We start from the raw sequence: 15,213 nt of genomic DNA on the forward strand, positions 1-15,213 counted from the left end.
TTGGCATTTCCTGGGGGCTCCCACGCCACTGAGAGCCCCACCAGGCCACCCACTCCCAGCAGGGTGCAGTTTTAGGTTGTACCTAGGACCAGGAGCCTCCTTACTATCCCCTACAGCTGCTGCCCTTTTCTCCAGATGATACCAGCAGCTCTCCATCCAGGCAAAGCTGTTGCCTAGCCTCCAGCAGCAGAGCTGCCCTGTTTATATGGGCAGCTCCAGATTCAAAATGGCTGCCTTCATCAGGCACCTGGCAGCTGCCAGCTCCAGGCCCTTAAAATGGCAGGCACAAACAGTGCCCTGCCACAGGACTACATAGAAAAGCTGGATGTGGACAAGTCCATGGGGCCAGATGGGATGCACCTGAGAGTGCTGAGGGAGTTGGCTGATGTGATTGCAGTCATTGAACATCATCTTTGAAAACTCATGGTGATCAGGAGAGAACCTGGATGACTGGAAAAGGGCAAACATAGTGCCCATATTTAAGAAAGGAAAAAGGGAGGATACATGTAACTACAGACCAGTCAACCTCACCTCAGCCCCTGGAACAATCATGGAGCAGATCCTCAAGGAATCTATTTCAAAGCACTTGGAGGAGGAGAAGAAGGTGATTAGGAATAGACTGCATGGATTCACCAAGGGCAAGTCATGCCTGACTAACCTGACTGCCTTCTATGATGAGATGACTGGCTCTGTGGTTGCAGGGAGACCAGTGGATGTGGTGTACCTTGATTTTAGCAAGGTTTTTTTGATGCAGTCTCCCACAGCATTCTCCCAGGAAGTTAAGGAAGTATGGGCTGGATGAATTTATTGTAAGGTGGATTGAAAACTGGCTGGATCATCGGGCTCAAAGAGTAGTAATCAATGGCTCAATGTCCAGATGGCAGCCAGTATCAAGTGGAGTTACTCAGAGGAGGTTCTGGGGCTAGTTTTGTTCAATGTCTTCATCAGTGACCTGGAAGATGGCATAGAGTGCACCCTCAGCAAGTTTGCAGATGACACCAAGTTGTGGGGAGTAGTAGATATGCTGAAGGTTAGGGCTAGGACTCAGAGGGACATAGACAAATTGGAGGATTGGGCAAAAAGAAATCTCATGAAGTTAAACAAGGACAAGTGCAAAGTCCTGCACTTAGGACAGAACAATCCCATGCAGGCTGGGGGCTGACTGGCTGGGCAGCAGCTCTGCAGAAAAGGTCCTGGGGGTTACAGCGGACAATAAGCTGAATATGAGCCAACAGTGTGCCCTTGTTGCCAAGAAGGCTAATGGCATACTGGGCTGCATTGGTAGGTGTGTTGCCAATAGGTCATAAGTAGGCCAATAAGTGATTATTCCCCTCTTTCAGTACTGGTGAGGCCACATCTGGAGTACTGTGTTCAGTTTTGGCCCTGCACTACAGAAAAGATGTGGAGAAATTGTAGAGAGTCCAGTGGATGCTCACAAAAATGCTGAGGGGACTGGGGGACATGACTTATGAGGAAAGACTGTGGGAACTGGGCTTATTTAGTCTAGAGAAGAGGAGACTGAGAGGCGACTTAATAGCAGCCTTGAACTACCTGAAGAGGGGTTCAAAAGAGGATGGACTAGACTGTTCTCAGTGGCGACAGATTACAGAACAAGAAGCAATGGTCTCAACTTGCAGCAAGGGAAGTTTAGGTTAGATTTTAGGAAGAATTTTCTCACTAGGAGAAAAACACTGGAACAGGTTACCCAGAGAGGTGATGGAAGCTCCATCCTTGGAGGTTTTCAAAACCTGACAAAGATTTGGCTGGGATGGTCCTGCTCTGAGCAGGGGGATGGATTAGATGACCTCCTGAGATCCCTTCCAATGAGACCCCTCATTTTCTATGACTCTATGATTTTAAGTCATCGTACAGGGCATGACCATAAAGTTATTTTACAGAACTTTGCTTCATCATATCAAAGCTCATGATATCTCCTTCTAGTCTGGCAAATAGGATACTTGGTATAGGAAGGTAACTTTTATAATGTTTTTTAAATGAAAAGGGCACCTTTAAATTATTATTTTTTAAATTTTATATAAGAAACAAAGTTGGTTTGGGGCACCCTTTAAATAGAGAGTACTGAATTAAAAAAAAACCAGAAAAAGTTTTGATAAACTTTTCTCCTCCCCATCGTTCTACTTATAAGCATTTTTTCAGTGATAGAAAATCTAAGGCCTCAGTACTACAAAATAATTGTGTACACAAACCCCTCATAATGCCTGAATGAAGTCAGGTGTAGGCGCTAATTTAAATTGCTATGCCGGAATAGGACTTGTTTCTGGGCAAAACACTGGGAACCATGTTTGCAAATGGTACTGAGATGCCTTCAGAAGCAGATGGGTGCCTAATAGGATTTATCTGTATCTTTAGGCACCTAAATATGGTTTATAAGACACAGAGATTAAAAAACCAAGTGGCAGTTGGTTAATTTACCTTAGGCCTCAAGATTCTGATGTAAATTGGAATTAAGAGGATGAAAAAAACACCTTATGTGCTTTTATATGAATTCTACCATAAGGAGCAAGCAAGCAACCAAACATATTGCTAAAGTTGAAATGATATACATTTCACTAAACTAACGAGAGATTAATCATTACATTTATCAGATCATGTTCCTAATTAAAATCCAATCACTGAATCAAGGACTTGCAACAGGTAAGCCAGCATTTGGTCCAGCTACTGAATCAGTATAGCAGGCAATCAAATCACATGGTTAATATAACAAAATCACTTCACAGATCATAAAAATGAAGAAGGTAGCTTCTTGGCTTTTAAACATCCTGGCCATTGAAGTCAATTTAGAGGGTGAAGATGTGGCTGTTACTGATTTTACCTGACATGAAATCAACGTAGGCAGAAACTAAATTCTGGTTTCTTTATATTATGACCTAATTGTTAATACAAGTTTCCTTCAAGAAATTCACTGGTTGTTATGGTGACTAATATTGTTATTTTATTATCTATCCCTTCCTTTTCTTGATTAATCCAAGATGCAGGTTTACTAAATTATTTTTCTAAAGTAAAAGCATATGTGGGAAAATTGTTTCAACAGCTTCAGATTGCAGCCATAGTAATCAAGGAATATTCTTGAAGAATTACATTTAAAGGTTATGGGATAATTATCCATGATATTCCTGGTGTGTACTTTTTAAAGGCATGCAAACATATGCACAGACCACGTATTTATGCCCCGAGGTAAGAGAACAAAAATGGCTTTTTTTTCCACCAAGAAAAAGGAAAGAAAAAGGGGGGAAGGGGTAGTTTAGCTTTAAACATCCTCTATTTTGTTGTCCTGTGATCTTTGAATCCTGTAGAAGTGTGTGACGGTAGGTCCTGGAACAGGTGATAACACTTTTGTACTCTTGGACAGTAGGAGATTATTTAATTTTGACCTATGTCCATAATGGTGGCCTGTGTATGGAAATTGGAGGCACGTTTTTGTTAGATATTTTGTGACAGGAGTATCTGTGCTGGAGCCTTTCTATTGGTGGATCTGCCCTTCTGTTCTGGGCTAACCGCCTGCTTACTCGTCTGCCACGCCTTGATCTTAATTGATTAATTGACTGATGTAATTAGCGGGAGGCTGCCCACTTTATGCGCCCCAGGGCCAGGGGGCACTATCTGTGGCTCCTTTTCCACCCCTACACTGCAGCCCAAGCCTCACAGATGGTACTAATGTGGTCCTTACCTTCTCTCTCAGGGGCTCCCCACAGCCTCCTTTACCCTGGGGCTCCTTGCTGCCCCCTTTACTCTGGGGCTCCTTGCTGCCCCCTTTACTCTGGGGCTCTTCGCCCCTTGCGGCCTTCTTTCCGGGCTCCTCACTGCCCCCCTTGCTCTGGGGCTTCTCACCACCCGCTTGCTCTGGGGCTGGGGCCAATGCACCCCAAATACTGTGCCCTCTCTGGAGCCAGGATCCCCGCGCTAACGTGGAGTCCCTATGAGGCCTCCTCCAACCCCTAATAGCCTCACCCGGTCCTCTGGTTAAAACAGTAAACACAAAAACACAAAGCCCCTGGGCTATAACATAAAACTAAATCATCTGGTCAAAACAACATTTGATCCCTACCGGGAAAATACTTCAACCCATGGCATCAACCAGGGGATGCTCATGCAGTTGATCTTCTCTTCTCTTTCTGCACTGGCCGAGCTCCCCACTCCTTGGCCACCAGAGGGGAACTGCCCTCCTGGCCTCCTGCCTGGGCTTAAGTAGGGCCAAGCCCTGCCCCTTCCTGTCTGCTGGTTCCATTGGTTCCCCTAGGAACCAGCACCTGTGCTGCCCTGGTGACTGGCAGCTGAGCTTCCCCCTTCTCGCCACTAGGGGTCTCTCCCGAGCCATTTCTGCTTTCAGGTGCAGGGCATCTGAGTGCTCTGTGACACATTTTCATACATTCATAGATGTTAGGGTCAGAAGGGACCTCAATAGGTCATTGAGTCCAACCCCCTGCCCTGGGCTCCCCGATGAATTTCTAGGCAGCCACAAGATTACCTCTCAGCCTTCTCTTGCAAAGGCTGAAGAGAGTTAGGTCTCTCAGTCTGTCCTCATAGGGCCCTGCCTGCAGGCCTCTGAATATATGAGTGGCCTCCTCTGAACCCTCTCAAGATTCTCTGCATCCCTCTTGAAGTGCAGCATCCAAAACTGGACGCAGTACTCTAACTGCGGCCTGACCAGTGCTGCATAGAGGGGAAGCATCACCTCCCTGGACCTGTTCATGCATGTGCTAATGCATGATAAAGTGTGGTTAGCCTTGTTGATCACTTTGTCACATTGACAACTCATGTTCATCTTGGGGTCAACTATGACTCTAAGATCCTTTTCTGCTGCTGTGTTGCTGAGAAGGTCATCCCCCAGCCTGTAGTAGCCTTGGGAACTATTTTCCTTATTTTGACCCTTATGTGAGGTGAATTCCATATAGCCCACCTTCCAGCACCATCTTGCTTGCTCTCAACAACCCAGTTAGCTTGAGCACATGACCTAGGGTCAGTCAGTGTGGAACGGTCCTCATAGGCTGTTCCTCATAGGTACAGTGACTGTCTGGGAGAATGGGAAATCTGGGACTCTCCCTTCCCACTCCCCTCCCAAGCCAGTGGTGCTGCTGCAGGCAGAGATGGGGTGGGGTGGGGTGGTGTGCCAGGCAGGCAGGCAGCAATGGTGCCTGGTATGCTGTGCCACTCCATGCCACTCTGCCTCCCAGCTGGACTGCACCCCGCACTCCTGTGTTTCCATGGTGTTCATTTTAATTCTCAGCATCTGGCTGGGGCTGGAATCTGCAATTTGGGACAGTCCCTGCTAAACAGGTACATATGGTCACCCTAGTCATAGGCAGTCCTCATTGGTAGGCTTCAACCTGAGGTCACACTACAAAGTCCCACTTTGGGTGACCATTAACTGGAAAAACCACTCTTGCAATGGAATCAACATGGATTTCCAAAATAGGAGTTGCATGGGACATGCTTTTTACATAGCATCTTCATTTGTTCTGGGGTGAACAGCTGCAGTACCTCTGATGCTTTATGGAATCTGTCTGTAAACTTTTGAAATGAATTTTGATTGAAGTTATGAAGTTGTTCCAAAGTTATTGCATCATTAACTGTCTCAGTGGAAGTGGAACAAACCATTGACTACTAGGGTTATAGCACATCTCTGTCAAATTAGGGATAATAGTTGGTCATTAAACCTTAATGGTCATCTATTCAGGTGGAAATAGTAGGGAGCCAGTATGTTGACTGAAGCTTCCAGAAGATGGTTTTCCCAGCCTGTCTGCAGGAAGCGACTGAATGCTGGCCTTTAAAAACTACAGAAGTTGTGTGGGTCAAAAGGGCACAAAGGTGTTACTCAAGAAACACTGGTGCAGGGAGGAGGGAAAGATGACTATATTTTCATAGCTGGGATAAGGGGGAAGGAGGAGTTTGTTTCAATGGAGGGAACAAGCTGGCTTGAGCTGAGAGAGAAATAGGGAGGAATCCTAGGTGGGGAGAGAGGTAGGTCACCCTGGCCTTACAGATTTCATGTAAGCTTCATGTATCCTTTGAATTGAAGGATCCTAAATTCTGTATTCTGATTGATAAATGAATGTTATCTTGCTCTGTAAGGGCTGCCCTTGACATGCTATAAATACTAATGATTGTCTTGCTTTCTAAAAGGGTCTATACTTATTTGAACACTTTGGAGACCAATTTTTCTTTAGCCAGAGAACCCATCCTCTGAGTAGAGAAGCTCTGATACTCAAATTGGAAAGGAGGTGGAAGCCAAGGTCCAAGCCATAAAAAGGGTCATGTTTCCAGACAGACTGTTTAAAGGTTGAGGGTATATCCTGAAAGTCTATAACCAGGTCATATGAGGCTTTCAAAACTTCTTTAAAATAGCCAACAGCTAAGTCAAATCCATGTTTTAATTCTTTTGTGCATCCTTTTGTGAAATCCCCAGAGCAAGAAGTTTTCAAATTGGACTGTAACATAACTAAGCATCCAAACTGAATGTGACTTATATCAGTCCAGTTGCTGCTTATTTGCATGCCAAACTCTGCTGCTGTAACAGCAATCCTAAAAAGGACAGAGCTTGTGTATATGTATGTATAACTGAAGCTTTCTCATGTGATTTTTTTAGTCTTCCCTCATAAATGTTATATCATTGTGACATTTCTACTAACAATTATAGAATTCTTTAATTTTTCACAACTTTTAATACTGGTGATGGACATTTCTCCATCTCTCAAGTTTATTGCATATTAACAAAGAATTTATTTTTTTCTTTTTAACTGTTAAACAGAATAGCCTATTCTAAACAGTTGAAATTCCAATAGTATTCATATCTAAGGCAATAACAGTTCCTATATGATCAATCATATAATCATATAACTTCAAATCATTGGGCATATGGCAAGCAATTTGGAAAAAAATATACTAAGATGACTTAATTTATTAAGCATTGTAGGGCATTATCTATTCTATATCTCCATCACTTCATTTTCTACTACTACATCAGTACTGGATAGAATGATGGACAGGGTACAGAAATAAGAATATAAGAAGGACCATACTGGGTCCACCTAACAAAGTATGCTATTACTGACAGTGACAGCAGTAGACAATTTAGAGGGAAAATGTATGAACAGGGCATGTAAAGTGATCCATCCCTTGCCATACCTTCTCTTGCATCTACCATCATTGGTTTAAGGATGTCAGAGGGTATATCCTTGACTGTTCTGTTTAGTATTTATTAATGGGGACCTATCATGAATTTATCTACCTTCTTTTGAACCTGGCTATATCTGTCTCTACAACCTACAGTGGCAATGGGTTCCACAAGTTAACTATGCATAAAAAATACTTTCTGTTTTAAATCTGTCTTGTGCTAATTTCAGTAGGTGTCCCCTAGTTCTAGCATTCTGGGATTTGGTGGATAAATTACTGGGTTTGGCATATGAGGATAACCCCCTCATGTAATCACCAGACCAGTAGTTTGATTTGAAAAATAGGTAGATATTCCTTAGGCATCACCTCCTGTGAGACTGACTGATTATTCTCTTGGCTTCTAGAATCTCTTCTCTTCATATAGTTTTGTTGTTCTATTTGCCTCTTATTTTTTCAGGCAATGCCAGCTGAATTTGAAATTTGGTTTTCTTATTCAGCATTGCATGTTTGTTTATTCAGAAGCAACCAGTAGCATTCACACCTCAGTGCAGTGACTTTGCCATCTTCTCTGTTGTTTTTCTGCTGTTTAGTTTTTTTCCCCAAAGGTTATAATGAAGTATTTCAGCCATAGCTGCTGCTTCCTTCCATGCTACCAAAATGCCTTGTTGCATCACATATAATGATATAGATTTAATGCACAAGGGAAAGTCTTCTTTTGCCAAAAGTTTGGTAGTAATAGCTGCTAATTAAGATACTTGCCATTTCATTATTTATCCAAGGACATTTTTCTTTTGTGTATTCTGTCATATTTTTCCGCATCAAGGCACTTTCTGGATAAAGCATCTATTTTCCCACTAGATTTCACTTTGAAGTTAAAGTCAGCTTTTTCTGCAATCCACCAGTATTTTGTGGTGATCAGTTGTTGTGAGATGAAGACAAAGGTTAACTAGTTGTTGATGTAAACTGTGAAGGATTGTGTGTGATAAAGGTAGTTATTAAATTTCTCAGCTATAGCTGATTTCAAAGGGAGCAAATTTTCTTCTGGATGGATCTTAGTTCTTGATCCATAAGTAACAACTCTTAGCCCACATACAGATGTTTAAAAAATCTGAAGAGGAATTGATCTAAGTTATGCGGTTTTCTTTAAGTGGATTAATTTAGATGGAGAGTGAACAGCATATATGTTCATCCTTTGGGAGGTGGGGCAAGGGATGTGCTTCTGCAAGCCTCCCAGCATGTCCTGCAGGCTTCCTTAGCTGCTGAAGACTGTTGAGTGCAGCAAAGCACACTGGGCACCCCTGATTGGCTTCTGGGCATGGGGAAGCACACCTCCAACCCCTCACAATATCAATGTGGACCCTCCCCCATACCCCAGCCTTAGGCTTCCAGGAGAGCCCTGAAGCAAGTGCCCTTCTTCATGAATTGCATGTGCCTCTGCCTGGCTGTGCCTGGCACCCCACTGCCCATGCCCAATACAGAGACCCAAGAGCTATGGCACTTCCTGCTTGTCATAGGGGGCAAAAAGAAGGATCTGGGTAACATGGGGCCCCTGCAAGACACACTAGGAAATCTGGTTGTCACACCAGATGACAAAGCTAACCTATTTAATGACTTCTTTGCCTCCATTTTCCTGAGCAGGGACCGGATCAACCCCCCCCACCATGACCCCCTCAGGCCCCAGGGGCGGTGCACCCAGGCCACGGGTCAGTGAGGATCTAGTCAGGGAACTTCTGGAGGGACTGGATGTATTTAAATCAGCTGGTCCGGACAATCTCCACCCCAGAGTGCTGAGGGAATGAGCTGAGGTCATTGTGGGACCCCTGGCACGGCTTTACGAGCACTCGTAGTACTCTGGTGTGGTGCCAGAGGACTGGGAGAGGGCCAATGTGGTTCCCATCTTCAAAAAAGGGAGGAAGGAGGACCCAGGAAACTATAGGCCAGTTATTCTTACTTTGATCCTGGGTAAGCTTTTTGAGAGAATTATCCTGGCACATGTCCACGAGGGGCCAGCTGGAGGAGGTTATGCTTAGGGGCAACCAACATGGGTTCATTAGATGCACGTCCTATCAGACCAACCTGGTGGCCGTCTATGACCAGGTAACAAAATCCTTAGATACAGGGGTAGCAGTGGATGTAGTCTGTCTGGACTTTAGGAAGGCCTTCAACACTGTCTCTCACCCCATTCTCATGAAAAAACTGGGGGACTGTGGTGTCGATACCTACACAGTCAAGTGGGTTGCTAACTGGCTGGAGGGCCGCACCCAGAGAGTGGTGGTGGATGGGTCATTTTCAACCTGGAGAGATGTGGGCAGTGGGGTTCCGCAGGGCTCGATCCTCAGGCCCGCACTGTTCAACATCTTCATCAGTGATTTGGACGAGGGGGTAAAAAGCACCCTGTTCAAATTTGCTGATGACACTAAGATGTCGGGGGATGTGGGCATGTTAGATGGGAGGAATAGGCTGCAAGCGGACCTAGACAGGTTACAGGGGTGGGCGGTTGAGGATAGGATGGGATTCAACACAGACAAGTGCAAGGTGATGCACCCGGGGAAGAAGAACCGGCACCATACCTACAGGCTGGGGAACCCCCTTCTTGTCAGTGCAGAGGCAGAAAAGGATCTTGGAGTCATCATTGATGCCAAGATGAATATGGGCAGGCAGTGTGGGGATGCAGTCAGGAAGGCCAACCGCACCTTGTCATGCGTCCACAGATATATCTCGAGCAGGTCCAAAGAGGTGATACTCCCCCTCTATGCGACACTGGTCAGGCGGCAGCTGGAGTACTGCATCCAGTTCTGGGTGCCGCACTTCAAGAGGGATGAGGACAACATGGAGAGGGTCCAGAGGAGGGCCACTAGCATGATCAGGGAGCAGCAGGGCAGGCCCTATGAGGAGAGGCTCCGTGACCTGAACCTGTTCAGCCTCCACAAGAGAAGGCTGAGGGGGGATCTAGTGGCCTGTTACAAACTAGTCAGAGGGGACCAGCAGGCATTGGGGGAGTCCCTGTTCCCCTGAGTGCTATTAGGAGTGACTAGGAATAATGGTCACAAGCCGGCAGAGGGTAGATTCAGATTAGACATCAGGAGGCGCTACTTCACTGTCAGGGCGGCGAGGATCTGGAACCAACTTCAAAGTGAAGTGGTGCTGGCTCCTACCTTGGGGGTCTTTAAGACAAGGCTAGACAAACACCTTGCTGGAGCCGTTTGACCCCGGTACTCTTTCCTGCCATGGCAGGGGGTCGGACTTGATGATCTGCTCAGGTCCCTTCTAACCCTACTAACTATGAACCTATGAAACTATCTTGTGTGAGAGTGTGGGACATCACACTCATCCATCTGGACATCATCCGGCAGCTAGTTACCAGGGGATGCAGCTTTCTGCCCCTGTGCCGGCAGTCAACTGTCCCATGCAGGGCCACCTACTGCACCCTATGCCTGCCAAGCATCCTGATTGGGCCACTGACTTCCGTGTGGCTGGCAAGAACAAGGCCACTCAGGATGCCATGGATGCCAGGGTGCTCTGGCATCACCTTCAGACTGTTGAGCACTGGTTCCGGACCCGTGTCACCAGCAGTGACTGGTGGGAACAGATCGTCCTGAACACCTAAATGCTGATCAGGACTTTCTGCATACACCAGACCAGCTTCATGGACATTGCCACCCAGGTGGCCCTCCACATAGTTTGCCAAGAGGTCAGTATGTGGCCACCCCTCACTCTGGGGAAGCAGGTGGTCATCAACATCATGAAGCTAGCCACCCCCAACAGTCTCTGCTATAGCACCAATCAGTTCAGTGTGGAACGCCTATGAGTGGAGAGGCTGTGTGGGAGGTGTGCCTAGTCATTCAGAACATCCTGGCCATCTGTTTCATCCACCTCATCAACACCTTGTTGCTAGCTTCCACCACATGGGCTTTCCGTACTTTGTGGGGGCCATGGAGGGCACCCACACCCCCATCTTCTTCCCACCCTAAGGTACCTGGGCATTTATCAACCACAAAGACTATTTCTTTGTCATCCTGCAGGGCATCATCGACAACCAGGGCCACTTCACCTGCATCTTTGCCAGCTGGGTGGGCAGCGCCCATGATGCCAAAATCTTCCACAACTCCCCACTCACCCAGATGATGAAGAATGGCTACTATGCTTCAGGAGTCTCTAGTATCATCATTAGTGCCATCATTGTCCCTCCCGTCATCATCAGGGACCCATCTTACCTCCACCTGCCCTGGCTCATGAAGCCCTACATGGGACAACTGGACCACTGAAAGGAGCGAGCACTTAAACTACTGCCTGAACAGGTGTCACATGACTCTGGAGTACACCTTTAGCCACTCTGAAGTGCACTGGCAGGCTCCCAGCATATGCCTTAAGGTGGAGGAGGAGAACATGATGTACCTTGTCACCACCACATGCATCTTCCACAACATCTGCAAGACCAATGGGGAGGTCTTTTGCGAAACTTGGGCAGAGGAAATGCAGACTGTGCACTGAGCATGCATGGTGCAGGGATGCTGGAGACAACAGGCGTTACCCAGATGTTGGGGGCACTGGCCCTGCATAACAGCAGGGAGTTTGGGTCTGCGAAGCCCTGGCTGACTACCTCTTCACCCTTGGGAACAAGGAGCACTCCTTAGATAAGTAGGGCCAGAGGGCTTTGAATCCCTGAGTGCCCATGTCCCGACACGGACTCCTCCAGCCCTGTGTCCTAGGCAGCACTGCCCACAACCCAGGCTGCTTGGACACCATTCCCATTCCCTTCATCCCCTGAGAAACGCACACTGGGAGTAAGGGAATGTGGTCTGATGTGTGAGGGAGAGATGTGCCTTGTTTACAATGTTGCAGTTGCCAAAATTTATTGTTTTTAATAAAGAAAACCTGTTGAACATCGCCTGTCTCTCAACCTGGTCCCTCTTCCCATTGACACAAACTGCTGTTGGGGGGTTGGCCAGAAAGCCTCTCCCACCACCTCTGGCTCAGGGGGGCTATGGGCTCTTTGTGGGAGGCAGTGCTGGTACCAGTCAAGGGTGTTATAAGTGGTGGCAAAGCAATCCAGGACCTAGTCTGTAAACTTCTCCTGTTGCTGGGACTCTGTCAGCTGCACAAAGGTGTCTTGCCTCCTCAAGACAGCATCTTGAGTTCCTGTTCCTGCACCTCAGCAACCTGGGTTTAGGCATCCAGCCTGAGAGTGACCCCCTTCCATGCCTGGAATCTCTTTTCACGCTGCTTTGCAGCTCGTGGTGCCAGGAGTTGGCTGTGTGCTCAGTGCTTAGAGGCAGTGACCAAGGCCTACAGCATCTCCTCCTTGCTTCTTCAATGCCTTCTATGGACATCCCTCATGAGCTCTGTGGCTGTCTCCCTGTCTCCCTGTCCTTGAGTTGGCATCGCATTATCTGTGTGCTGTCTTCCCTCACACAGGTGGTGTTTTTGCAGTTCGGCAGGGGAGACACAGAGCCTTTGTGTGACGTTATAACTTTTGCTTATAACATTTGAATCGATGGGTGAAGAGTACAGAAGTTTAATGTACTGGTCTAACCTAAATCGATTCTAACTGAGTGTGCCTCACAGCAGGTCCATCTTAGATTGCTTGTGCCATTTTAAGACTGGTCTATGTGCACCCAACTTCTGTATGATTATGGTTTTAGAACCATTTATGTTCACTTAAAGTGTTCTAAGTATAATGTCTGTACATGCCCTTAGTTAATCTTACTGATGTTGGTTCAAGACTGAATCTAGATCCTTGTGTATTAATTATCTTTTCTAGGAAGTCCAGAACAGAATTGACTGTTTTTGATAGCTGCATCATGCAGTAAGTCAATTAATTTATAACTCTTTGATGTTGCTTAGTCCATCTAGCTGGTTGTTTGGGGCAGTCCCTTCCCTTGTCCTTTTACTGCTGCTACTTTTAAGTTCATCTTTGATGGGATTATATGTCTGATTCTAATAAAATAGTAACCAATCATTTATTGGCTTTGCTATTTGAGGAAAGAGATGAATGATTTTCTGGTAGTAGGTAAAGAAGCTTAGCCAGTTATAAAATTAGTTTTAGTTGGTGGTGTTGAAAGAATGCAAACAGTAAAGGTGTCAGATGTAGCCATCTTCTAACATTCAGCAGACAGCATCACTTCCAAGTATCTTACCTCTCTCAAAGAAGTTATAATAAGATGCTTTCAGTTTAATTCCATGTTTCTGTGGCAGAAGACTTAGGTAGTTTCTTTCAGTCCTATGTCATGTGTCAGAACCCTTAGACTGCTAAGGCTAAATAGCATATAATTCAAACACTGATATTAAACTTTTAGTACCAAGGTCTTAAGATTGTATTTTGGGGACAATTAAAATATTTCTCCTTGCTTCAAGCATGCATAACTTATCTGAACTGTTATTTCTGTTGTAGTTCACAAGATATTCCACTTTTGCTACACCAACATAAGAAATATGCATTTTCACACTATTAATGAAACAAAATGCTGGTACTTCACTAGGTCAATAGAAAGAGTAGTGTTCGACTATTAACTCAACAGAACTAATCAGGAATTTTGTGATGATTTCTGCTTAAATGATTTCTTGTCAGATAATGCTAAATCATAACAACTGAACATTTGTTGTGGGAAAATATCTTTTTTGAGAAAAGTTTTGTTGGGAAATATTTCTCAGTTGCAGGGACCTCTTTATGGTCAAAGATGAAGTGACTTGCTTCAAAATAACCAATGGTGTAGTGGGTAGGGAAATAACCTAGGATGATGAGACTCCCTGTTTTGTGTCATTCAAACTAGAGACTTCAACTTCAGCCACCAACATCCTGTGTGAATACCCTCACCATTGGCTATCCTACCTATGGGGTAAATCTTTCTCAAGCTGTCCTATTACAACTGTTTTACTTTGTATAAATTAAATATTTATTGAAGTTCAAGTCTCTGGTACACTCTTCAACATCCTAGGTGGGTACTATTATCTCTTCTTTATACAGTTTCCTTTACTTGTCTTCTGAAACTGGTTACAAATAATTGCCTACACCTACAGGTAGAACATACTCTTTTCTGGGTTTGTCTTTGTGTTTCCTCCTATAAATAGCAGTGTGTTTAATATGTCCTAAACACTTGCTGTAATGTACTTACGGCTTGTATACCTTTTGATTAATTAATAACATCAATACTGGTTTTAGTTCCTTTATTCATCAGTAAGTCAACCTTTGAGGCTTCTTTTCCATTGGGAGAAGGTACTATTTAACTGGCTTATGTTCATACCATCACTCAACGTGAGTGATTGCATGAAATGTTGCTGCCTTAGCATGGTTCTGTTCCCTATCTTCTGTTTCTTTATCCTTCACTTACAACAGTATGTAACTTCTCAACTAAGATCTAATATGCAGCCTGAATCTCTCTTGAATGACATCTTATCACTGTCTGAATGCTGTCATTCTTGATCATGTCAGGAGTGAAGGCAGGAACATGTTCAGTACAAAAACATTCATATCCTGGGTCAGTCAGCGTCTTGTGAGGCAAACAATTTTTTTGTCTTAAATCAAATGCTCAGACTAAAAAAAAATTTAAAAAAATCCTGACTCTTCAGGCTATTATGCTGCTATTAATAGCTGCAGGTAAAGTTCAGTTGCATCTTTTATCTGATAATAGGACCTCAAGATTCTCCTCAGTTTTGGCAGGCTCTGATCAGTTTTTCCCTTCAAGTTGCTCCTGAGGCTATCTTGGGCAGCCTCCCCTGATTACTGCTTCCATTATCCCTGTCCCCATGTGCCTTTTGTGAATCCCACATTCAATTTGATAAGCCAAACTATTTAGGCTTCATCTGTCCTTTTGTAGAAAGTTGCCAATCAGCTCTGTTGTTTTGAAGTCCTTCTTTGAAAGTGGTTCTGTTTGATGGAGTGGGAAAGTGACAGATTTTTCACAGCGGCTTGGCTTTTAATTCCCTTCCTGCTTTCCTGAAAGGATATTTCAAGCCACTTTAATTTTTCACTACATTTTTTTTCTGTCTTGCCTCTACTTTCGTTGTCTTGCTTTAGTCGTCTTTTGCTAGAATATTGAGCGGTAGAATTTTATCCTTTAATTCCAGCAGTGTAGGCAACCCCAG

Source organism: Gavialis gangeticus, unplaced genomic scaffold (genome assembly GCF_001723915.1).
Source record: "Gavialis gangeticus isolate Ggan-Ray unplaced genomic scaffold, GavGan_comp1, whole genome shotgun sequence".
Lineage (NCBI taxonomy): Eukaryota > Metazoa > Chordata > Crocodylia > Gavialidae > Gavialis > Gavialis gangeticus.